The 27,896-nt window shown below is 40.2% G+C and overlaps 1 long non-coding RNA gene across 1 annotated transcript; it reads right to left on the bottom strand.

Annotated features, from left to right (window-relative positions):
• Positions 1-249: 249 nt before the first annotated feature.
• LOC117465454 (uncharacterized) lies at positions 250-11,686 on the bottom strand. Its single transcript, XR_004554185.2, has 4 exons — positions 11,503-11,686; positions 10,711-10,801; positions 3,950-4,024; positions 250-399 (listed from the first exon to the last, which is right to left on the bottom strand). It is a non-coding gene; the product is annotated as an uncharacterized lncRNA (long non-coding RNA).
• Positions 11,687-27,896: the final 16,210 nt, after the last annotated feature.

Below are 27,896 nucleotides of genomic sequence, written 5' to 3'. Positions count from 1 at the left end.
CACATCAGAGACCTGAGAGTGTGTGTGTGTATGTCTGTAAGGGTGGAGACCTGGCTACGAGGCCTCCAGGAGAACAACCATCTGGAGACACACTCGTTCCCAAACTGACATCTGCTTATCCCATAAACAACATTAAAAATACATACATGGCATATCAAGTAAGGAACGACAATCGTGCTGCAAGCGTGTTTACCATCACACAGCGGCAGATCTGAGACGTGCCATTCATGCATTGTCATCATCGTGTCAAAACTCCTTCAAGTCCCATGTGCACTGCTGCCAAGAGCCAAACGGAGCATGAAAGCCTCCCAATTTGTGAAATCCACACCACAGCATTGCTGCTCGTGGCACTTCAGAAACCACCCCAAATCTCTCCCAAACGTTGATGAGCAGACTTATCTAAGAGGGAGAAAAGGACACATGACAATATCAAGCTGTGTTATGCTGTCACCTTAATGTTCATCTATCTAACAGTAGTGGCAGTTGGGTGGTCTGAGGATTTGATGCATAGATTTCCCGAAGGATTCTTACTCCTGTATTACTGGAAAAGAGAATTTTGTTTGATTTTCAACGCAGAATAACCACTTAGTTTAAACTCTGCTGGTCTGTCACATTTTGTTCTTGAAAATAAGGATGTTGAATAAAATATTTCAATCTCCAAACACTGTTGGTAGGGTCAGTTATAAAGCAACAGGGACCACATATTTGTATAACAACTGTGACGTTGGAAGCAAACAAACAATTTAGGCTGAATATTGCGGAAATATTTTCTATTAAGATATTGTTTAACCAAAATAAATAACTTCAAATGGGTGCTCAAAAGGAGTTGAAGGTCGCATAGCAACTGCAACATCATGAAAAACTGGTGCGTAATAGTACCTCAAAAATATTGTGCAGAAAACACGGCCCTCTTCAATGTAGGCTTTGATGTTATCTATCTCGGATCAACCAGTTGTCTTGAATGTATTATATTGTGTGCCTTTCCATGAAACAAAAATCTGTCTCCGGGCAACATGTGGTGTCAAATCGGGTGATGTAATTGCTTTCTCTAAAGCCATTTAACATTTTCTGAAGCTCCTTTAGTGTAAAGCCAAAACCAGATACGAGCTCCGGTGCCTTTTTGTTTTTTCTTAAAGTTGATAAGAATATCAAAGCAGAGTTCATTAAAATTCAATCCGATATGGTTTTAATCTTCAAAGTGACTTTGTGTACTAAGCTAATTCCCCGATTGCATAAGTCCGCGCGTTACATTTTTAGCAAATGAGTGGTTCTTTTGTTGTTGTTTCATGGTCTCAACATCAAAACTGTTGAGAAGCAGTGATCCAGGACACTTCCCTGCTCACTTACAAATAACGTGTGCCTTAATACAAAGATTTAAATGAGAAGTGTGTAGAATACAGGTTGAGATGACAAAGAAGCTAATAAAGGATCTTTCAGTAGTTACCCGACAAAAAGAAATGGTTAGAAATTGAGGGTTTCATAACAACTTGTAACCAGCAGGCTGCTGATGAGAGACCAGGGGCCTATACTACGAACCTGGTTCAACCTAACCTGGATATGTTTGAGTTAGCCGGTTGGCCTAATCCAAAACATACGCACTCTCGCTAAACTGTACTACAACGCGGGTTATCAAGTGGATCGCTCAAGCCAGCCGTGTCCTATCTAGTTAGGTGCGCGTTCACATGAAAGGGGTGGTATCTGGAGCATTCGACCAATCACAAACATGGAGAAGCGTACTGACAGCGCAGCGTCATACTTCCTGAATGAAAAGTGAACTTTAATACTAGTCAAAAATGAAGTTAAACTTTAAACATCCATGACTTAAACACTTTATCCAGGATCAAAGCCACATAGCTGCACCTGCAAGGTGAATACAGCTGGTAACAGAACAAGTGTTTGAATGCGTACATCAACAGGTTTATGATCTCACTGCCCCGTCTAAAACACGATCTGACTTCAATTACATTTGTCTCGAGTGTTTCGTCAACTTATGTGTTGCTTAAAATAATACTTCTGCATACAGTATGTGACACTGTGAGTGTTGCACGGCCAGATACGGCTCAGCTGACTCAGATAAGGAAATATATGATACATTATGAAGTGATATGCCGCGGACTGTACTTAATGTACTCTGATCCGGTTACTTATGTTGTGGCCGATATTTAAGTAAGCTTTCTTAACGCTAATGTTATAATAGTCAGATTGCTCTGAAGATGGGAGGTGATATTCTATTAATGTTCACGTTCACACAGTCGGTGATTTTTTGCCGGCCGTCTTTCCTGCGACGGCAGTTTTTCTGTATTTCCTTTCTCCTGTAATATGACTTGAGTCGCTTTAAACTCCGCACCCTGAGCTCTGATTGGTCAGCAGGCAGTGCTTTCACTGAGTTGAGCTCTTAGCCTGCAGCCTAACCTGGTCCCGACCAGGTTAGCTGCTTAGCATATATTACCATGGAGATCTAGCCGCTAAAAAGAGAACCAGCTTCGTAGGACCGGAAAGCCGGAGTTTCCCTGAATTTAGCCGGCTAAGCGAAAATCCTGCTTCGCAGTATACCCCCCAGTCCTCCCATCATGAGCAGTAAACATGGAAAAGACCCTATGAACGACTGCTGAAGTGGAGCTGTTCAGTGACTGTTGTTGCCGGGTGCTTTCCATGTTCTGCCCTCGATACAGAACATTTTATTTGTTCCTTTTCTCCAAGCAATGATTGCACAATAATGAGAACAGATTGAGAGTGAGACACAAATTTGCAGATGTATTTCCTGTCACTAACAGACAATTTCCCTTCTAATGAAACAGCCTCTCAGCAGCGGGGGGAGGGGGCCTGTGTTCTGAATACAGAGGTCTGGGTCGAGTCGCTTTGTTTTCATCGACCCAGACACTCCCCCGCTGAGTGGAGTGGACACTTAGTGCCACGGCCTCTGTTCACATTATTTACCGACCAATTAACTTTAATAAATGTATACACACTTCAGTGGGTCTGAATGGAGTTGGTCATTACCTTCACACCGCACGATGACTACCAAGAGCGCTTTGAGCAGGTTGGATGGAAGAAGACCAATTGAACAGTTAAGAATAAGTACAAAGCTGATGACCTGGAAATGATGAGTAACATCTATACAGACAAATAAAGCTCTTATTTAATCAACGCATTTTAGGTGAATGTGTCGAGTTAAACGATCAAGTGTTTCCAGAAATGCTCAAAACTCGTTATTTCTACGTTATAATAATACTGAAAGTGGGGTGTTTTTCGAGGGGCAACGAAATGGGTGCTCATTCAGGCTGTGAATGCAATGAAACTGCTTTTGACACAAGAGTCAAATAAACACAACAATGAATTCAATTAAAAACATTTTTATCCAAAAAAGCTGGGTATTTTAACTTCATTAAAACACATCTCACAGGGAATGTTGGCAGAGGGTAGAGAGGGGGCATTTTCAATGACATGATATTAATTAATATTTTGCAAAGTGGAAAACACACAGGCTCAGTCTGACGAAAAACACCAGGGGAATACATGCTCAGTGCAAACCAATGAGGATGGAGTCTAAGTGACGTTAAGGGTGTGGGTAGGTAAGTTTCAGAAACCGGCTCGAGATACACTTTTTGTTATATTCCATGGAATGCTCTTAACATCCCGATAGCAATGAATATCTGAAGTGCTTTGACAAAAAATCCATAAAAAAACGTCATCTGTAGAAGCCGTAATACTGTAAAAAGTACAACGGCCATCCAACGTAGGATGGCCTACCTGCCTGTCAGCCTTCCATCGGGGCACAAACTTATCTCGTGCCCTCATTGGTAATGTGCGCGTTCCTGTGTGTTGGAGGAGGGGCTCTGTGAGGAAGTGGCAGATTTTCTCCGGTTGTGTATTTTCACATTCTAGCGATCTCGAGCCGGTTTCTCATACTTACCTACCCCACCTTTAAGGAGTGATGTGTGAAATATACCTTTACTCCATAAGATGTGGAGGTATTCCTTATCCAGAGGCTGGTTCAGAATAAGCAAACAGATCCTCCGAGTGCCTAAAAAAAGACAAAAGAAGGAAAGGTATGAACAGATAGAGAAACAACAGGCTGTGGAGCGTAATGATGATCAAAGATAACACACGACACATCACTACTTGCATTTGTTTTTAAAATACCTTTTAATTACAGACTGGAGGATGTGGCATTGAATGTGCTAAATGAAGGAGAAAGCTAAAACGATGCTGTGATAATGAGGACAGATACACAAGAGAGAAGATTACAAAACAGAAACCTGGACATAGTTGGTGAAAAAGTATTCCAACTCAATCCAAGTGGTTTAAAAACAAAATGTAATCACAGTTATTAAGACAATGGCCATCACAATTTTGCCCCAACTTTCCTCAACTCCAGCACATTTTAGAATATTCTCACAATCAAAGGTTTAAGTGAAAAGTCACACATTATTATTGCTTATTCTAATACCTCGACTTTAGTGACACCACATCAAAACAACAAAATAAAATAACCTGAGCTTCTGTTCTGTTTCTTCCCAGTTTACCTCCATGCATCTTTCTCCCAGGGTGCATCATGTTATACATCTATTTCCTCTCCTAACCCCCAATCCATACTGCTTTTAGAGGCTTCTAATGCACATCCCCTGACTAATACTTCAGAAGTGGCATTTCTTTTTCTCAGCAGGCGATACTGCTAACAGAGCACTTATATACTAACAAAGGACTGGCGTATCTAAAGCCAGTTGAGTAGCACTTGAAATGCTTGGCTCTATGAAACCTGACTTATATGATTCTGTTTTCTTCATGGTTGTGTCTTCCTGGTCGAATGTACTTATTGTAAGTCGCTTTGGATAAAAGCGTCAGCTGAATGTAATGTAATGTAATGTATTGGCAAAGTAAAAACCGAGCTGTTCGACAGAAAAGACTCACAACCTCTTCCCCTCGCCTTCACACTTAGCCATTTCGATGCACGCTCATTATCTTGCACTCTCATGTTTGGCCTCATGAATGATTTCTCATCTATTCTTACGGTTGTTGCCTTTTGTAGCGGAGCCAAAACAGTCCTATATATGCGTGAAGCAACACAAGGCGATTCCAATGTCCTCATCACTCTCTCTTAAGCATGCATTACACATCTCATAAAGCTAGTATCTTTGCCAATACGCCATACATCATGCATGCAGAAGAGACCACAGAACGCAATGGTGAAGAAGGAAGAGAAAGAGAATATACTATAGTTTATATTTAAAGAAATGCACCTTGTCATCAAAAACAGCCTTTAAGGATGTATACCCTGAAGTGTAGAGAGAATTGTGCCTTGGCGGACAAAGACATGTGTCCTTTAGGTTTGTGATTTTGTTACAGAGGCAGTCTTGATGTTGTTAAAAAGTTGACATCACTGGAAGGTCATTTCCAGTACCAAAGTCAATCTCAGCAGAGTATGGTAAAGAGAAGAGAGGATGAAGAGGCGGAGGAGAAGAGAGGAGGACACGAGGAAGAGGAGATTTGTCAGTCTTGTCTCTTAATTGGCCGGAGGTGTACAGAGAACAAAAGACAAACTCAACCAGCCGTGACTTTTCAGATAACCCTGTGACACACACACACACACACACACACACACACACACACACACACACACACACACACACGGCCTTTAGTGCACTCTGCTCAAAGAAATGTCACCTTGGGATTCTGAGTCTGTGCCAGACAGCATAAATATCACCAACACACGTAATCCACTGCACGTAGATATTCTAGGAACAGGCATTTAGAATTAAAAATATACATTTGAAAGGCTAACTTTGCACACGAGGGAATTTTAAAATGCAGACATCCAGGGGCTGTTTTTATATTCTCCACAGAGAGTCTAGATAAGCATTTCCTGCAAAAGATGAAGCCACGGAAAATACTTAGAAAACGTATCTAACGGGGGGGAAACGGCTTCACTATGCTTTGCAGTTAGGAGCAAGATTTGACAAGCTGTGATACAGGAACACACATATGTTACCTATTTATTAAGAAGATGATACCATCAGCAGGTTGTGCTCTTCACTGTTCGACACTGCGACCAATCTGTAGAATACCTTTGTACAAACTCCAGTGTGTAGCCTGTAATGCTAAGCTACCATGTTTGAGTACATAATGGAAGCTTCTCGTCAGAAGTTAGAGTCTCCCGACTGATGTTGGCATTTGAGTGCTATTGATTTTTTAGCATTACAAAAAATCGAGACCTATTCTGTGTTTCCGCCGCGTGCAAATCACTCACACGTGCAAAAATGTCAAGTACAAACATATGTACACCTACAGGAGCACAATTACAGCGGCCTTTGTGGTGCAACAGGAGGATTATAACCTTCAAACAGCAATCAATGGAGACAGAGAGAGACACAGAGAGGCAGGAAGTACTACCTGTGCGATACAACCTTCAGTACAGATGTGGTACATGCTGGAATGCAGCACTCAGATTATCTTTTACAATGAATTGGTTCATTTATGTCTGAGAGAATAGTGAAATATGTCCATTACAAGATCAAATAGTTTACAAATCGCCTATTTGTGTCCAAGCCAGAGTCCAAATCGCTGGGATATTCAGTTAACAGCTATACAACCCAAAGAAAGGCAGAAACTCTTAAGTTGGAAAAGCAAGAACTGGAGAATGTTTGTATTTTTATTGCTAGAAAAAGTCATTTACATTGATTATAAAAGTTGTTTATGTTGTAACTTGTTTTATTTAAGGCAGTAAAACATTTGATTATTTGATTTCTTGATATAAGTTAAAAGGTACGTTTCACAAGAAATGCTTTTATTTTGAAGTGCAAGTATGTCTCTTCCTCTGACTGCTTCCTGTTGTTAGAAAACATTGAATACGAGCATGTCGAGTGCATTTTCTCTGTCTTCCACCGTTCTTTTTGGAAACTGTTTAAGGAATATAAAGTAAAGGTTCAGTTGGAAATAGACTGTGCTTGGTTCTTCATTCGAAGCTTCTATTACACAACAGTTTAAGACTATCTCCTGTTGGTGGATTGCTTAATCATACATGGCCATATGTTCGAGTTTGTATGTGTATAAAAAAACAGATGATGTTTGTATTGGATGGGAGGACTTATAGGAAGGCTATTAGCATGCAGTTATCTAAAAATAAGAACCTTGTTTTTATCTCAATGTTGGTCTGCTTATATCAAATTGTGCTGTTGTTTTTTTGTCAGTTAAACTAAATCCTTTTTAGAACAGGTTACAACTACTCGTTCAGGAGTGTGTTCATCTCTATCTTAAGAACTCCATGCTCTTGTAAAATCACCTAAACCTATACAAAACAAACCAGACCTTGGCATTGCACCTTGGTAAATGTTCTCGTTTGATGGTGTGTTTTCCACATTTCACTCTATGGATGAGCTCACAAAGAGGACAAGGCACGATAAATCATGTTCAGCTTGATGAAAGCTGTCCAAACAGTGTCAGGTTAAAGCAGTGGTTCTCAAACTCTTTCTGTCAGGCCCCCCTTTGGAGAAAAAAAAAAGTCGCCCCCCCCAACACAAATAGTCAGGCTCAGTGGCAGCGCGAGAGATTTCTTTTGGGGGTGCTGTGGGGTAGCTTGATGTTTCATAGAGGGTGCTCAAACATTTAGGGTTTCCCATTAATGTACCGGGCGCTACAGTGGAATTTTCTACTGCAACACTCCCCACGCATACACACAGTGTATCCGCGACTGTTACAATGAAGGCTCGATAATCAGCTCGAGGCATATAGGTGTAAGCAGGGGTCAAGTGCTGTTTTTATAGGTGGTGTGTGGACCTCACATAGGGGGGTCCGGGGGCATGCTCCCCCGGGAACATTTTTAAATATTGAAGTTAAAAGCATCAATCTGGTGCACTTTGAGAGCAAAATGAAGAGATCTATGGAAACATCTCTCAACACAGAACTGTAAACAGATTTACTTTTTCTTTATGGATATTTTACAAATCATTCCCCTTTTAAACTTTATTCATTTTTTAATGTCATCTAGTATTTCATACCTGTTTTTCATTTATTCTCTTATTTTTGTATAACTATAATGATCATATAAACAACACAGCCGAGCTTTAATGAAACACAGAGACCCAGACGTAATAGTACTGTATCATATTATTTTCGAATCAATAATTTTTCAAAATATTTTGTTTTTTTGTTTTTTTAGAATCATTTTTCCTCCTGGTCTCTCGCGCCCCCCCTGTCACGCCTCTGCGCCCCCCACTTTGAGAACCACTGGTTTAAAGAAACCTGCATTACTGCTTTGTCAAATCACCCCAGGAATGTCATTCACCGACATTCATCTATTATTTGATCAATCCAAAGATGATGAGCGAGGCAAAAGCCCTGACCCTGCTGAGCTTTCTGGGAACACAACTTCATTTTAATCTCCTAAGAAGTCTATATATGATATATTTCTGTGTGTGGACAGTAGCCAGTGAAAACACGATTACATGTGGACAGAGTGTACCTGTTGCTACTCAACCGATGGCAGCCTTAATAATGTACACAAGAGAACATGTTCAAGTTATTTGCTCTTTATATAATGGATCTCCAAAAATACAAGGTATAAAGAAGACGGACATAACGGAGGGAAGGAATGAAATGTGCTGCTGTCTCCTCTACAGGCCAAAGCTTTCCCCTTGACCTTTACAGCTCTGGGTAAAACTTTAACCCTTAGGCTGCTTTCTGCTTAGCTTTCTCCACACTCGTAGCACCAGGGAGCTGACCTGAGAGCAGCGGCTAAAGGCAGCCATGACCATGTTCCTCCTCGAGGCCAATCTGTGCTCCATCATCATTATACAGCATCAATACAGAACGTCTCGAAAAAAATCAACCTTGCTGCAAACGTGTGGAGAGAATACGCTTTCTAGGGGTTTCAGTCAAATATCAGATTAAATCCAGTTTTCTAGGGCTGTTTTTCAAAATGAAGGGATTTATATGACAGGGAATTTATTCAGGAGAGACATTATTTATATTAAGATAATTTAACTTGTGAAAACACAACATTACAAGCAAACACATCTTTCATCAGGCCTTCATTATTTACGCATCCAAACAAAAAAGACACAGAGAAGTGCATCTCATACATATACACGCTGTTGTCATGAATGGGATTTGTTTTTGAGTTTTAACTCCCAGAAGACTGCGTGTGTGAGTCAGAGTGACTGTGAGAAGCAGAGAGTGGAAGACGAGTGTGACAGTGATGAGAGTGAGTGTGTGTTGTGATCAGACTAGGGGTGCAACAACTAATCGACTTAATCGATTACAATCGAATACCAAATTAGTTGCCAACTAATTCAGTCGTCGATTCGTTGGTGACGTCATCACGTGTGTTTTACGCCCCGTTAAACTCTAACTTTATTGGTCTTTGTATCGGTACTGGAGACATTTAAAAAAGATATGTCATGTATTATTGCTACAAAGACATTATATCGCAGTCTTAGTGTCGCCAACTCGTTTCTAATATGCAGAAAGACAAACAAATGCGTCTATGATGTATTTTCGATCTTTCTCTCCCCCGCCTGCTTGCGAGGGGGCGGGGCAGTTTACACACGGGCAGCTGCAACGGGCAGTTTACACACGGGCAGCTGCAACATGCAGCAACACACACACGTGGGAGATGGCGGAGAGAACGCGCTCCGAGGTGGTTAAACTTTACCCGTCTCGATGTGGAGAATGCTCGTTACCAAAAGTGGAATAAGAGTTTAGCATGTAAGGGCGGTAACACGAGCTATTTGTCTAAACATTTAGCAAAAGTGCTCCACATCCAGACGGAGGAATGCACCGGGTTCGACTGTCTTTCTAGTAGCTCTGTAGCCCCGTCCAGAGGAACGTCTCCACGTCAGGTGTTCTGTATGCTAGCAGCAACACACGGAGCTAACTACATTATACAAACATAATGATTAACAGAGTTATTTGCGGACTTTTGGTGACAGAGCCTTCAGTGTGGCATCCCCCACCCGCTGGAACTCTCTCCCCCCCGAAATCCGCAGCGCCCCAACCCTGGACATTTTCAAAAAAGCCCTCAAAACGCACCTTTTTACCAAGGCTTTCCCCACTGTATAGTTAGTTTAATAGGTTTATTTTTCCGCTACTCCCCCCACCCCCCACCCCCTTAACCTGTCTGCCTTTTTTCCCCTACCCGACTTGTAAAGCGACCTTGGGTTTCCTGAAAGGCGCTATAAAAATATTATATATTATTATTATTTAGTTTGTTAAAGTTTCAGCTATTCTGTTTACAGTTCTGTCATTAGATTATTTAATACGATTTGTTAAAACACTGTTGTTTCTTTTGATGTGAAATATTATTTATTTAAATTTGAATAAAAGCAATGTTAGTTTTGTTCACAATTTAAGTTATTTCAATAATATATGTATTTTGGAATCAAGTATTCATCTTTATTGTCTTCATTGTTAGTTTCCACATGCCTAAAACAACCTCAAGCTAAATCTAAAAGTTGATGGCTAAATCAGAGCGTTTGAGAAATTGTGCAAGGCGTACAGTAATAGTCCGAATAGTCGATTAATCGTTTCATTAATCGATAGATTCATCGATTATCAAATTAGTCGTTTGTTGCAGCCCTAGATCAGACACACACTCACAGATCTGTGTTTGGATCCTGATGTGTAGCTTCTGGGTGAACACACTGTATGTGCACGGACCTGTGTGTTTGAGTGATTGTGTTTGCACCGAGGGAGTGTGTGCTTAAGAAGCGGTACCTGAAGGCAGCAGGCAGTCCAAAGGTGTCAACTCTTCATCCATGGCCAGCCTTTACAGACGCTCGTCTTCAGTCAGTCTGCTCAACTGGAACTGAGGAGAGGACCGCAGACATGTTACTACTGCTCTTGTTTTGATATGTTGTGCTTTTCCAACATGTCCCTAATCCCAGTTCATCCCCAGCCTTATGGGCTCATTATTGCCAAGCAGACTGACAACAACATGCACAAAGGCGCACAATAAGACTGAGGTTTGGATCACAGCGTAACCCAAGATACAATATTGACACAACAAATATATATATTGTTATAATTCATGAATGTGAAGATAATAAATAAAAATTCTTTGGGACACATTATATTTCATTTGTTGTCTGTCTGAATAGATATTACATTATTAATAACATTAAAGTTAAAAATTGGACGATTGGAATTATTAATCGGTTATCAAAAGAAGTGCAGATTTAATATAATAAAATCATCCTTTTATCAAATGTCCAAGAAAAACACATGCTGGTTCCAGCGGTTGGTATTTCTTTAAACATAGATAGTAAGATTGTATTTGTAGCACTGTTGAATGCTGAAGCACTTTGGCATTTGATTATTTAAATTGGAATCGGCATTATTCAAAAATGGCATGTCATCAAGAAATAGATTTTGGCAGATAATTCAATAATGTATCATTAGCTTCAGCCCTAAAGCATAATTAAGCAACAACCAATCACATATTCAATCAGTGCATAATGAGAAGGCTTTAGTTTATTCAATGCTGCAGCCAGGCCTCCCTTCACTCACCTTTAAGATTTACAATCCAGCAGGAAACCAGAGTATACCAGGGGCCTATACTGCGAACCTGGTTCAACCTAACCTGGATATGTTTGAGTTAGCCGGTTGGCTTAATCCAAAACATACGCGCTCTCGCTAAACTGTCCTACGACGCTGGTTATCAAGTGGATCGCTCAAGCCAGCCGTGTCCTATCTAGTTAGGTGCGCGTGCACATGAAAGGGGTGGTATCTGGAGCATTCGACCAATCACAAACATGGAGAAGCATACTGACAGCGCAGCGTCATACTTCCTGAATGAAAAGTGAACTTTAATACTAGTCAAAAATGAAGAAGTTAAACTTTAAACATCCATGACTTAAACACTTTATCCAGGATAAAAGCCACATAGCTGCACCTGCAAGGTGAATACAGCTGGTAACAGAAAAAGTGTTTGAATGCGTACATCAACAGGTTTATGATCTCACTGCCCCGTCTAAAACACGATCTGACTTCAATTACATTTGTCTCGAGTGTTTCGTCAACTTATGTGTTGCTTAAAATAATACTTCTGCATACAGTATGTGACACTGTGAGTGTTGCACGGCCAGATACGGCTCAGCTGACTCAGATAATAAAATATATGATACATTATGAAGTGATATGCCGCGGACTGTACTTAATGTACTCTGATCCGGTTACTTATGTTGTGGCCGATATTTAAGTAAGCTTTATTAACGCTAATGTTATAATAGTCAGATTGCTCTGAAGATGGGAGGTGATATTCTATTAATGTTCACGTTCACACAGTCGGTGATTTTTGCCGGCCGTCTTTCCTGCGACGGCAGCTTTTCTGTATTTCCTTTCTCCTGTAATATGACTTGATCGCTTTAAACTCCGCACACTGAGCTCTGATTGGTCAGCAGGCGGTGCTTTCACTGAGTTGAGCTCTTAGCCTGCAACCTAACCTGGTCCCGACCAGGTTAGCTGCTTAGCATATATTACCATGGAGATCTAGCCTGCTAAAAAGAGAACCAGCTCCGTAGGACCGGAAAGCCGGAGTTTTCCCTGAATTTAGCCGGCTAAGCGAAAATCCTGCTTCGCATTATACCCCCCAGGTTTCAGAAAGTGAAGAAAGCCCTGTGTATACGTCCGTCACAATAATACCTTTAGCTCTGCTGAACCGTTTACAACCTCCTGGCACCTACCCTCGATATTAACAACCCTTTCAATGATTAACTTAATTCCTACACAGACTGAGCTATGTATGTATGTTTGGCAGATGTATTTAACACTAGCTGCCATAAAGAGGGATTGTGTAAACATTATATTGTCCCATAATTACATGAAAATGATTGGTCAATATTTTCTATTTTACTATTCTTGCCAAAATGTATTCTATGTTTGACCCTTATTTCACATTTCTATGTTTGGAGTCTCATCTTGTTTAAACTTGTGTGATCTTTTTTATACATATTTAATTATAATGTATGAAGAACCCTGAAACGTGTATATTTATATATTATCTTATTTTAATTGAACTGCTCTCTGTAATAGTATGCATTTGACAAATCGTTTATGTGATGTGATAAAGGTTGTCAATTATATGCATGGGTAAAGTAAGAACTGGAATATCTGCACCCAATTATTATTTTTGTAAAAAGTTTTAAAATATGTTTTCATGTTAGTAAAATTGTTTAAACTTTAAATCTTGTTTATTATACTCATGTTTTGCATCAGCAGCCCTCATCAATCAATCACACAGCCACTGGTGTATTGTAGAAATAATATATGCAGGTTCTATGTTAATGTTTGCACGTGTATGCAGCAGCTCGTGATGCAACACTCCACTGTCAAAACAATACCGTTAAACCAGTGAATCATAAGCTAGATAAACAGACATATATTTCAACACTTCCTGTGGAAATTGGACTTTGACATGTTTGAGGACAGATGGTGAACACTGACTGCAGCTGTGTGCAAATGAATGGCGAGACGCGCGAGCCACAGTGCCTCGTGTTCACACAGAAACACGGACTTTTGTGATATGGAAATCACACGCACTGACACAATACTTCACTCCTAACAATCCGACTTCACATGTTTAACCTGACATTGTTTTATTTAATACATATTCACTAAAAACTCACAGGAAAGAAGCGACTTCCGCCATTGTTGTTGTGCACAGTCGAGGAGAGTGCAGAGAGCGGAACATGCACACTGAAGAGAGGGGGAAGAATATGAGGGAGACACCTAGCGGACGAAAGTGTAAATGCGTTTTTTTTTCATAGCTTTCAGAGGAAGGTATTTTCAAAGGCAGCTCGAGAGGTTTTCAGGAGAGACTCTAGGGTTCTCCAGCAAATTGAGAAATAGTTTAATTTCACTCTTAGGTTTTTGCAATCACTGCTTCCCCTCTTCAATCTAACACCAGTACGTGTCCGATTACAACATGTGTACTGGACCAGTAACAGGTGTCCAATTAAAGTCATAATGAACAATAAAGAAGCCACATTTTTTACCATATACAGAGTAAAAAAATAAATAAACAGGGGGCATCTGGCCTACTGATGTTACAGCCTATTTGTGGTTTCATTAACCACAATAACAGATGCTATATGCATTAACACTTATCAGAAGGAGACTATTGTACTGCTTGACTCTAATTGAATTAAATAGGGCTTCAACAGTCAGACAATTTGAGCCCTCCTGTACAGAGTGAAAAATGAGGTCTATTTTTTTTGTTTTTAATACAGGAAGGCGGATAAACAAGGATCCAGAAAAGGAGAAGACAAAACATGACCATAAATTACGTACAAAGGCACAAACTCATTGATTAAACATATTATGAATCAGTGTCCTACAAAGAGTAAACGGAACCAAAGCCTTTTCCTATTAATCTGGCTTATCAATTTTTTTAATAAGATTTCTTGAAACAGCAAGCAACAATTAAAGTCTGCTGCAGAAACATCTCACTTCACAACACTGCAGTCATATTCTCATCAATACAAGCTATAAGTATGTCGTCAGATGATATCCGTTCCAACATATCAAACACAACCAAGCTAAAATTATCACGTAATTGGAGAGATTCTTTGTGAATTAGTTTCTTTATGTTACATGAATATGGCCAATGAGTGTGACTGCTGCTATTCAGTCGCACACTGGAACAGACATGTAATTCATTAAGTACTTAATTAATCAATTCATGGATTAATTAATGGATACTTAAAACATGAGGAAATAAAATGTCAATGGCATAGACGAAAAATGAAAGAATCCTGAATAGATGTTCTGTCAATAATTTGGAACACCACACACACAACACACACACAACACACACACACCACACACACAACACACACACACACACACACACACACACACACACACACACACACACACACACACACACACACACACACACACACACACACACACACACACACACACACACACACACACACACATGCTCTGCTCAGATGCATGGGAATCATTCATTCTGTGGGCATGCATTATAAATACACCTATGAATAAATTTGATGTTGAGTGCGTTCGTCATTGGCAGGGCCACGCCACCTGAATGTTTGATCCTTCTTTTCTCTCCACATCCATCTAAATATCTCCCATGTCCTTCAGCGTAAATATCATGAAGCTTCAATGAGGGGTCTGAACACACATACAAGATAAATATAGGTCATATATACCAGTCAAGAGAGAAATGTCATGATTTTCTTTACACCTATCAAGCTAAAATAGTTTGTCATTTGGGGACATTTTGCATATTAGCCTTCTGGAGAGAAGACCCCTTTCATAGCTGGTCCACCCATGGTGTGTTTTGTAGTTTATGTTATGTTCTCCTGGTTTGGGAAACATTTGCATTAGATTCAAAGTCTTCATCGTCAACTGCCGAAAAGCAAAGTTTTCGCAGTGAAAATCCGAGGGTCTCCAACAATGCAACATATAATACACTTACATTAAAATCAATGTAAATAGTGCAAGAGAACATAGGACACAATGCTGAAAGTAAAAAGCAGAAATATTTAAACTACAATAAGAGTGGGTTAAGAAGATAGTTTACATACTGTACAGCGGAATAGCATACTGCAAATTGTCATCATATTTAAAAACAGATGAGGCTACTTTCCCCCATAATAATAAACCATAATAGCTGTAAAAAACAATTAAAATAACTGCCTATGTTTTCCATAGCTTGCCCATGTTGTCTGTGCAAGACTGAAGTCATCAAAATAAAGACGTCTCAGTCGCATTTAACGCACAACAGAAAACTCTCTCCGCTGCAGATGGTTGAACCAAGAAAAAAAACCATCCCAAGAAGTGAAACCTCTGCCAGCCGTTTCACTTGCTGTCTTCCTTTAAGCTGTGCACAGAAGTGTATCAGAATCTCCTGCCAGTTGCTTTTCAATGATATCCTTGCAGAACACTGCGGTTAGTTAGGATTTGGCAATATTATATATATTGCCGTGTCGGTTTCGATTAAATTGTGTTCGTTTTGTTTTTAACTTTTAAATGGCACTGTAAGGCGACCTTGGGTGTCCTGAAAGGCGCCTCAAAATAAAACGTATATTATTATTATATATATATATATATCTCTGTTTTAGCTTATTATATTCATAACTTGGCACATCTGAACAGGGAGGGTTGTTTCCAATTCCTACCCTGCGATAAACAGTGAGGTCACAAACACCAACCAACAGTGTTAGTCGTTTGATCTGCGATGCTCGGTTATTTCCTTTTGAATTACCACCTGCTTACGTACAGGAGCTTTATTGAGATGCTGTGGACATTTTGATTTGGTTTATCTCCTCAAGGTCATATCACAGTGAAGGGAGTGTTTGTCTTCAATTACCATTTAATATCACCTATCAGCGAATACAAGGGTCAAATGATTACCACCGAATACACCTGTTACTGTGACGGATAATAAAACAAAGAGAGGAGACACTTACTGTCATGCAAATTCAGACTCTCACTCCCATTTTCCTTCCTGTTATACTCCCTCTTATTACCGCAACTGCATCTCTCTTCTACCTATTCTTTTTTCCTCTCACTAATGCGTTTTTGACTTTCTCCTTTTATCTGCTTTTTTTCCACTCCTCTCTCCCTTTTGTCTCTTCCTTAGATTTCAGCTCTACTTCACCTCATCGTACCTGTCTGTCCATCACACTCTTGGGTTTTGTATCATTGTATTTCACCTAATAAGGATGTTTGTGCTAAAATGAGCCTGTTCATGTTACTCAGGGGATCTTACAGCTTTGCCCAGTTTGGCTACTGTTGGAAATAGTGCAGGGGGTAGCTGAATTAGGGCTAAGTAGGCCATTTTTCATTTTTATCCACCAATGATGATGACCCATTTAGTAGGAATGAGCAAAAAACAAGATCAACAGAGGACTGTCTCTGTTTCAGTTGTTTTGAGGTAGAGTTTTCCTGCCATGGTCAAATAGAGTACAAACCACACAGTGCAATCTGCTGTTGGCGGGGGAGTTCTCCTCTCGCAGCTAACAAATGGCCCTCGGTGTGAAAGGATAGGGCTTACTCACTTCAGCTCAGAAAGAATGGGTCACTAGGAACAAGGAGGGCTCATTACAGACGTCAAAGTGGAGCGGGACAAATCCAAGGCAGAGTGGTGCTTTTCAAACATGTGGCGGTCTCTTCCCTGTGGTGCTGCCTTGCTATACTTTTAATACCCTTACTGGCTTCCTGTCTTACAAACAGGGCATACTGTACTCAGGGTTTCCTATCACTCGCCTAAGGGCTCTCACCTGCCTGTCCAGGAGCAAGGATAAAGACTGACCTTGAGCGCAGGGTGGCACTCTTCCAGCAGCTTTAGTGTAGACTCAGTCCAGGAGGCCAGCGGATGTGCTGTTCGTGCGAGACACTCGTTTGTTCCCACATGAAGCCGAAACAAGCTCTATGGGTTATTAATCAGTCACTCATGCCTCTGATTCTACACTGAGGGCCTGGCTCCTGCTGGGGTATACATTAGTGGAAGGTGTGCAGGGTTTCCATTGTATGTGGGAAAAGTCTGTCACATGAAAATGTCCGCCTGTGTGTGGTCAACCCCTGAGGCAGATTTCCGGTATCACAAAGTAAGAGCACACTCTATGTCACTGAGGGTGGGAGGAAATAAGAGATGGGCTGGACTGACCTCTCTGGAAACGGCTGCAGGGAGGGATGGGAGAGGGACGTCCAGCCGCTGAGGGGTGAAGCAGATGGTGCCTGGTGATGCCACAGGGGGGGGCTTTCTGAGCTCCCAGCGGTGCAGATAGCAGCAGAAACTGGGTGTTTGGCAGAGGGAATGGAGGCTAACTCTCAGTGCTGTGTGCATGGGTTATTTTAGCAGACAGAGAGGGACTTGCCTGTGTTAAAGTCAGCAAGACAGCCCAGATAATCATTAGATGTCAACACAACAACCTCAATCAATCAATCAAATGTTATTTATAAAGCCCAAAATCACATTTGTCTCAGAGGGGTTAATAGTGTTTACTGCAGAAGAAACCTACGAGTGAGAAACAGAGGAGGGATAACTCTTACAGGATGGACAGATGTGCAATACATGTCATGTGTATAGTTTAAAATAGATAATAAAATGACCACATAGAGAATCCGCATGTCGAAAAATGATAATGTGAAAGTGTATAAAAGGATTGATCAAGGTGGGTGTAAAAGTATCCTCCAGGTGCCTGCAAAACATAATGAATCGGGCCTCAGGCAGGACCGCAACTCATGATCCAGATGTAACCTTTCAGACTGGCAACCTGCCTGTAAGCTGGATAAAGAATGAAAGTCATAAGCCTACTTTGACACATTGACAAGTTGATGAAATACACCATGGAAAAGAGTAAACATTGTAAGGGAATAATTCAAGATACAACAGTGTGCTACCTGAATATGAAACGCTATTTTTCACACCTGAAAAAAACATTTGTTATTCTGTTTGTCCAAAGTGAAACAGCTTGCTGAGACCACCGGTGGCAGGAGGGCAGCGGCGCGCATTCAGAGGTCAACACCCCGCAGATGGCTGAAATTTTGGAAAAACCCAAGATTGTTTGCATGCTTTCACAATGTTGCATCATGAGGCTTCTTCACATAAAAAAAGACAAATATGTTCTGTTGAATTCTTGTTTCGAGGCCAAGTTTTTATTTGATTCTAAAGATGAAGACGAGTTGACAGAAAGGCTCTGAAAGAGATGATGTCAGCATGCCTCAGGGTGAAATGATATTGTCATGGGGGCAATAGTTTAAGACCTAATGCAATATACTGTATATATAGTGGGGGGAAAGAGGTCTGAATATTTGCATTGCATGTGAGCCTCTGCTGACAGAGTGGACTTCTGGCGCTTCTTCTGAGTGTGTGGTTATTTCTTTCATTTTTGTTTGTGTGCAATAAAGTGAGTCAGAGATGGAAATATGAACAGAATCAATGCATTTGATATTGTTTTGATTCAACACTTGACTCAATTAAGGATGCTTCAATATGCTACTGAGATGTTCAGATGTTCCCTTATTGTGTGACAAGTTAATCAGATTTCCTGTGACTATTGATGATTTCATTTAAATTTAAACTAGGGTGTTGTTGGTGAATCTTTTTGTTAGATGATAATTGATATATAAAGAAATGTGAGAACAGATTAGATATATCTTGTTAATATGGGTATACGTGGGTATGAGAGTTGTTACAAGGCAAGGCAAGTTTATTTATATAGCACCTTTCAATGCAAGGCAATTCAAAGTGCTTTACAAAAAAAAAAAAAAAAATAAACATTAAGGAAAAATACATGGATAAAAGTTACAGTGCAGTCTAAAATATGAATAGTTCAATTAAACATTACAAGAAAAAGTACATGGATAAAAGTTACAGTGCAGTTTAAGATATGAATAGTTCAATTAAAGCAGCGACAAAAAAAAGGTCTTCAGTCTGGATTTAAAAGTAGTCAGAGTTGCAGCGGACCGGCAGGTTTCTGGGAGTCTGTTCCAGATATTTGGAGCATAATAAGTGAATGCTGCTTTACCATGTTTAGTTCTGACTCTGGGGACAGAAAGCTGACCAGTCCCTGAAGACCTGAGAGATCTGGATGGTTCATCATTTAGCAGGAGGTCAGAAATGTATTTTGGGCCTAAACCATTCAGTGCTTTATAAACCAGCAGCAGTATTTTGAAATCTATTCTTTGACACACAGGAAGCCATGTGTAAAGACTTCAGAACAGGAGTGATGTGATCCACTTTCTTAGTGTCAGTGAGTACTCGAGCAGCGGCGTTCTGAATCAGCTGCATCTTTCTAATAGATTTTTTATGAGACCTGTGAAGACACCATTGCAGTAGTCGAGTCTACTGAAGATAAGGCATGACAAGTTTTTCCAGATCCTGCTGTGACATGTCTTTAATCCTAGATATGTTCTTTAGTGATAGTAGGCTGATTTAGTAACTGTTTTAATGTGACAGTTGAAACTCAGGTCAGAGTCCATGACTACACCTAGATTTCTGGCTTTATCTGTTGGTTTGAACATTGCAGACTGAAGCTCAGCGCTAACTTTTAAACGTTCTGCCTTGGCTCCAAAAACCATTACCTCAGTTTTGTCTTTGTTTAATTGGAGAAAGTTCTGACACCAGTCATTGATTTGTTCAATGCACTTACTCAGTGTTTGAATTGGAGCATAGTCCCTAGTGAAATTGTTACGTAAATGTGTGTGTCATCTGCATAGCTATGGTAACTTATTTTGTTGTTCTTCATTATCTGAGCCAGTGGTAGCATGTAGATGTTAAAGAGAAGAGGCCCCAAGATGGAGCCTTGAGGAACCCCACATGTCATATTTGTCAACTCAGATGTGTATTTACCTATAGAAACAAAGTTTTTTCTATCCTTTAAGTAGGATTTAAACCAATTTAGAACTGTTCCGAAAGTCCCACCCAGTTTTCCAGTCGGTCTAGTAATATGCTGTGGTCAACAGTGTCAAACGCAGCACTGAGATCTAATAATACTAACACTGAAGTTCTGCCACTGTCTGTGTTTAAGTGATGTCATTGAAGACCTTTTCAAGAGCATCTCAGTGCTGCGTTTGGACGAAAGCCTGACTGGAACACATCAAAACAACTATTTAAATGCAAGAAATTACTCAACTGATGAAAAACACTTTTTCAATGATTTTAACCTAGAAATGGCAGGTTCGATATGGGCCTGTAATTGTTCATTACTGAAGCATCTAGATTATTCTTTTTTAAGAGCGGTTTAATGACTGCAGTTTTCAGGGCCTGTGGAAAAATACCTGAGTGAAGAGATTTGTTCTATATGAAGTAGTTCTGAGGCCATGCAGGGCAAAACATCTTTGAAAAATCCTGTTGGAATAATATCAAGGCAGCAGGAGGAGGACTTCAGAAGTTGAATAATGTCCTCTAGGTTTTTATCATTAATCTGATGGAATTGTCTCATGGTGTTTGAATTGATGTTAGGTGGGCACATTTGCTGTTCCTGATGCAGAGGCACTGACTGCTTGTCTGATTTTCTGAATTTTGTCAGTGAAGAAGGAGGCAAAATCATTGCACGCCCTGGTGGTTAGAAATTCAGAGGCTGTGACGGTAGCAAACAAGGCACGTGCGTTGTTTTTGTTTTTGGTAATGATGTCAGAGAAGAATGATTGTCGTGCGTTTTTCAATTCCAAATTATAAGGCCAAGTCTCTCTTTATAAATGTCAAAGTGAACCTGGAGATTTGTTTTTCGCCACCTGCGTTCAGCTTTTCGACATTCTCTTTTTTCTGTTTTAACGGTCATGGCCTTTCTCCATGGAGATATTTTCTTCCCAGTCACTTCCTTTACCTTAATTGGAGCAATGGCATCCATAACATTTTTAATTTTTGAATTAAAATTATCTACTAGCTCATTTACTGAGGTTAGCAGGGGCAAGTGTGGAAGAAAAATTCTGAGTAACATTTCCCTAGTATTTTTCAGTTAAATATCGCTTTGTGGTTACCTCTTTTTGAACACTTATGTGAACAGAAATAGAGCTCTCAAAGAAAACACAGGAATGGTCAGACAGTGCAACATCAGTCACCACAACCTTAGAGATATCAGACCCTTTGAGATAATTAAGTCCAGAGTGTGCCCCTTATTGTGCGTGGGCTCCGTCACATGCTGAGTCAGTCCATAGCTATCAAGAACACAAAACAGTTCTTTAGCCTCTCTGTCCTGGGGGTTGTCAACATGGATGTTAAATCACCAACAATGACTAGACGGTCAAAGTCAATACACACTATAGACAGCAGTTCAGTAAAGTCATCAAAAAAGCTTGCACAGTATTTGGATGGCCTATAGATATTTAGGAACAGAGCTCGAGAGGACATTTCAGCTGAAGGGCCACATTTCAAAGAATCAAAGTTTCCATAAGATGTCTTCCTGCATTGAAGGGAATCATTGAACAGAATAGCAACTCCACCCCCTTCTTTTGCATTCTTTCCTGACTCATAAAACTAAAGTTGGGAGGGTTGATTCGATAAGAACAGCTGCACTGTTATTTTGTTCAATCCAAGTTTCTGTTAAAAACATAAAATCAAGATTGTGCTCAGTGATAAAATCATTGATTAAAAATGTTTTTCCTGCCAAAGACCTGACATTTAATAAAGCTAGTTTAAGTTCGTTAAACACACTATCAGTAAGATGTTTTGTGACAAGCTGTGGCTGACATGGAATCACTGCTAAATTAGATAAACTCACACAAACGTTTGAGCGCTTCCTGTTTCTAAGATGATTCACCGCTCTTAATCTATTACCTATCAACACAGATATCGGCAAAGCTACTGTCAGGCAGGGCCCCGGCATGTCCTGGAAAGAGTTGAGAGTGCCATACGCCCTTGAGCCTGGAGTTACAGATTTACTATATTTCATTAAAATACTGACATCATTGAACTCATAACGGGAGGAGAAAAGACAGTATGTTTCAACCAGGCCCTCGGACACTGAAGTGCATCCAGATACATGAACCAGCTCTTACTAACTTTCCCGTCGAGCGCTATTGAGGCATAACATATATTTCGCGTCGAAAGGAGCCAGTTGAGGTGGTTCGGGCACCTAGTTAGGATTCCACCTGGGCGCCTCCCTAGGGAGGTGTTCCAGGCACGTCCAGCTGGGAAGAGACCAAGGGGTAGACCTAGGACCAGGTGGAGGGATTATATCTCTTCGCTGGCCCTGGGAGCGCCTTGGGATCCCCCAGTCAGAGCTGGGTTGATGAGGGGAAAGGAACGTTTGGCGCTCTCTGCTGGAACTGCTACCCCCGCAACCCGGGGGAGAATAAGCGGGAGAAGATGGAGATGGATTTCATTAAAAGGCAATGAGTTTGATATTTCACACTGCACTGGTATTTTCTCTTTCTTCCTTAAAACACCATTCATTGATCTTCCTCTCCTATTCAGTCTCTTGTGCTCGGTGTTGTCTAAACACACAGATCACAAGGACAATTAATCAATCAGTTAAATGAACGAGATGCCTCCTGACTATTTGCAGAACCCCTACTACATAATGTTTTGTCCTTCCTTTTTTTATAACTATCTCTGATGAAAGTATTTGAAACATTGGAAACATTCTCTTGAAAAGGCAATAGAGTCCTTTCCCATTGTCCCTATTATTGTAGTTTTCAGGGAATGAAAACAAATCAACTTCTGTATATCGATTCTACATTTGTTATATTCGGTTTGGAACTGGGATATATTGCTCTCATTCAAATAGCAAGCCGATTTTCTGTGGCATAACGGTACAATTTTGTCAGGATCTCGACACAAGTGATGAACCCAAATGCACGACCCCAGAGACAAAGTCTTGAAATTTAATTTTAATTTCACAGATCAGGTAATCCCTCTTAACAGAGTAGGTACTGGAAATAACAAAAGGCCTCACAATGAGGAAAAAACTATAGGCATAACAAAAAGCGAACTTAAGACAAACGTAAGCCTACAAATTAACAAAAGAAACAAACCTGACATGAGTGAAAGCGATCCTTTCTGAGGCCGAGGCTTGGCACGACCATTCGGAGAAACAAACAAGACAACTGACACAGGAACAGGGGAGAGACAGGACTATTTAAACATGAGGTGAGTGGGGACAGGTGGAAACAAACCAGGGGCGGGGCAGACACTGATGATGGCGGGAAAACACACAAGGGGAGGAGAAAACAGGGCCTGAAATGAAAGACAAGAGGTAAGTACAAAATAAAACAGGAAATGACAGACAAAATACATAACACAACTAACACATTTCCATAAATCCAAATCCTTAAGTCATCGTCGCACTCTGGGAAGCTTTTAGTAAAAGTTATTGAAATATTTTCAAATGAGCCAAGGTTAGGATCATATTTGTGTGGTCTGTTAAAGGTGGGGTAGGTAAGTTTGAGAAACCGGCTCGAGATCGCGAGAATTTGAAAATACACAACCGGAGAAAATCTCCACTTCCTTATAGAGCCCCTCCTCCAACACACACGAACGCGCATAGATATATATAAACACTAGATGACTCACCCGCGCTGCTGGCCAATGGAGACCGACGTTGCCACTTGGCCGCCATCTTGCTACAGGGAGTTCTCTCATTCATAACATTATGGTTTACTATTTAAATAACCATAGCTTGCTCAATTTTCAACCAATTTTCAAACGGTTTGTTTTGTTATAAACATCAAAGATGTAGTTATGATACTGCATACTTATAATCATGGACTTTCATATGAAAATAACATTAGATCAGATAAAGCAATAGCTATACACACAAGGTATTTATATTAATATTTGCCGGTGTATATATTTCCATTTATTTTATTATATTGTTAATATTTAAAATAAATTATAAAATTAAAATACATTTATATTTTATATATAAAAATCGGTCTCATGTTACCACTCTGTAAGCCAAGAGTTGTTATTTAGCAATGCCTTAGCTTGAAGAACAGGGACACAACTAATGACAATAGCATATGTTGGTATATTATTTAGATATTCACACCTTTATCAGAAGAACCAAACAAACATAAAATGTGCTCACAGACAGGCCAGTTCTGTCTAATTTATCACAATTATTTTTGACATGAGATCTTCATATAGACTTCAGACAGACAGACTGCCGTGATTAGAGCATCCGTAGGCTGCACAAAAGTCCGGCATAGTCAGGGTACTTCTGTAAACACAAAGCCAGCAAATTCCTGTATCATAATGCAAGATGTTTTTAACAAGCCAAACCACTTGGAATAATCATGTGTAACTTAAAGGGGACCTATCATGCAAATGCACTTTTGTACGTCTTTTATACATGAATATGTGTCCCCGGTGTTCCAGGGAACTCACCAAGTGTCAGAAAACACAACCCTCTCTAAAAAGGGGCTGCAACGGATCTGAAAAAAACGGATCCAGATTTCAATACTTTTCTACGTCACAGAGAAGTCCTCGGCTTATTGGTCAACTCTCCACCTATCAGGGGAATGAGCCACGGCCACGTGCATTGCCAAACCTCCATTCGCATATAGGCTATCGGCAGGCTAAATCAACCCACATCTGTGTTTTTGCCTGCTCTTGCCAGGATGTCTAAGATAGTTAAACGTTGTGCTGTTGTTGGCTGCAAGACTCGGGACAGGGGACTGCCATGCAATGCCATCAGTGGAAAAAGAAATGAATCTGTGGCTAGACTTCATTTACAAGGGGACATGTGCCAGAAGACCACGGCAGATTTCTGTTTGTGTGTTCCAAACATTTTACGACGGACATGTTTATGAACTTGTCTCAAGTCCAACACGGATATGCCTCCAAAGTAATGCTAAACCCGGGATCAATACCAACCATCCGGGACCAGGCCAGTGAGGACACATCCAATTTTGAAGCTGTACGTTTTTATTTAGCGGTGTTTTTTCCTGATAAAGCTATCTCTAGCTTGTAGCATGTAGCTTCGCCGTATCAATGTCGCCTCAAACCCAAATAGTAATCGGTTAGGTGTTTATATATTTTTGTAGCATTTTATTTTGTACGCTCCGCAGTCTTTGCTTTGTCATTTGAATTATCAGGCATTTGCTAACATGTTCAGACATACTGCCGTAATGGCGATCTGTGTGAAGGCTGTAAAGCCACGCCCTAGGCGATAACACAAGTATTTATTCTCCTATTTATTAGTATTTTGTATCCTCTACAATCATATTGAGTAAGTTATAATAACAAACGTAATCTTCTGTAGGCAAGTGCCGTTTTTTCCAGCGTTATATTAAACGCTTTTGTGATTATAGTCCTGTACGAACGATCAGATATCATCGATCTGTAAGCTAAGCTACGCTACGCTAATGAGACATGCCATGTTTTGCAGCGTTATATGTAAAAGCTTTTGTGTGTTTACTTGTTTGCGCACATGTAAATGGGGGTGTGTTAGGATACACCACTGTGTATGTATGCGAGGGGGGACACACACCACGAGTAAAACTGAGCTAAAGCCCCGTCGGTCTGTTGTTGTTGACAAGCCTTACCTCTAGCAACAGGCTAATTAGTGGCTAGCACTCATTACAGTCAGTCTTACTGAGCTCAGCCCCTCTCCAACACATCATCTGTATTGAGTCAGAAACACAGCATGCACGTTACGGTTCAAAACTAACTCAGATTGGAAAAAGGCCTAAGCAAAGAGAGCTTTGCTAAATAGAGAGTTTTGCTAAATAGAGAGTTTTGCTAAATAGGGAGTTTTAGCCCCATCTTTTGGGATTTCAGACTATATTTATCCAAATAGTATTTTCTCATCCTGAATACTAGTTGAGATGATTTTGTTCTAACTATGTGTTCTTCTTTACAGGCCAGCACCTCACATACTTACTAATTAGTGACAATTTGTACATCCTTTGCTATTATTACATTTTTTTTTCTCATGGCGGAAATGAAAGACTGTACCTGGCAGCCCTGCACTACAATGAAAACGCTGAGCGTGCACAAGCCACTACATCCCACTGGAAAACCCTCTGTATAAACTGCAGTTCCCAAAGGCCAGGAAGGGAGAATGCAGAGCAAAACCAGTAAAGACTGACCCCACATTCCGTAAGTGTTTAAAATATTTATTATACAACTATTTACAAATATAAAATAAAAAAATTAGAAAGAAGTTTCAGTTTTTTACATGCATATACTAATCTAAACCACATTTTTTGTTGTGCTGTTTTTACCATTGCACAGCCCTACGTGGCCAACTTGATGGACCTCATCTTCGACCAAGTCTTTGTGGACCCTGCACCATTATGAGCGACCTGACAGGGAGGAGGTCATCGCCGGGTATGCTACACGGTTCAATTTGGCTGCTGTCTGAACCCAACATCGACATTTCACGGATCAGGAAACTCCTGCGTATCCTGAGGACAACGCAGGCCGGAATCACCACTCTGATCCTGCGTCCAAGGAAGCCCCAGCACCAGCTCACAAAGCTTCTGTAAAAATATTTAGTGTCATTTATACAAAATACAAGTAGGCTACATTTAGTTTTTTTGTATGGGTTTTTTTAACCGTTGATTTTGACAATAAAGTTCCAAGTTGATATCAAAATGTGTCGTGATTATTCATGTTTGCATGGGTAAAGAATATTCTGATTTCAAAAGCATAAGGTTGTGTGTGGACTTTTTTGTCTTACACATGGGTGTGTTATGCCATTGCTGTGTAGTATATAATATAATAGTACATGTACAATGACAGAATGAAAGATTGCATAAAGCCATATACACCAGTATTTATTTTCCATGAACAATATTAGCATTCGTTTTACAATTTCAGTCAAAACAAACAAACCGCTCTATTTGCCTCAACTGTCATCCACCATGTTCAGCTCTGTAAATATGCAACGCATTCTGCAGGGAGAACACATTTAGGCACACAGGCTTCAATCCAGGATGGTCCACCATACAGGTTACAGAGTCCTCAAGTTACTGCATCCGTCTTGACACATTGTGATAAACATATATTGAATGACATGTGAAAAATGTATTTAAACAGACAACTTAGTAAAGCTGTCAAAAATGTTACCTGTGGTATCTCCATGCAGCACACATTCTCCGTTCAGAAGGCATCGTGACGCAATTTGCACAAAGAAGTCAATAACTGAGCTTTTAAAAACACATGAAACTACACACATTGCTGACAACTTGTTGTTGGAGTTATACTTTTTATCATCCTAAATTATTCAACTTTCCAACGGTTGTTGCAGGATGTTGGAAGAAAAGGACTGTAAACTATTAAACGCAATGAGGCCATTGTATATATGCTGACAATATGAATGTCTCCCTTTATAAATATATATATATTAGGGGTGTAACGGTACACGTACCCGTACCGAATACTTCGGTTCGGTACACGTGTGTACCGAAGTGTACCGAACGAATATAACGTTAAACGTAAAAAAATTGAGAACGTGAACAACTTCTTGGAAGTA

This window comes from Pseudochaenichthys georgianus, chromosome 20 (assembly GCF_902827115.2).
Source record: "Pseudochaenichthys georgianus chromosome 20, fPseGeo1.2, whole genome shotgun sequence".
NCBI classification, from domain to species: Eukaryota; Metazoa; Chordata; class Actinopteri; order Perciformes; family Channichthyidae; genus Pseudochaenichthys; species Pseudochaenichthys georgianus.
Note: the sequence above shows the minus strand (reverse complement) of the source record. Positions and strands in the feature narration are given on the sequence as shown.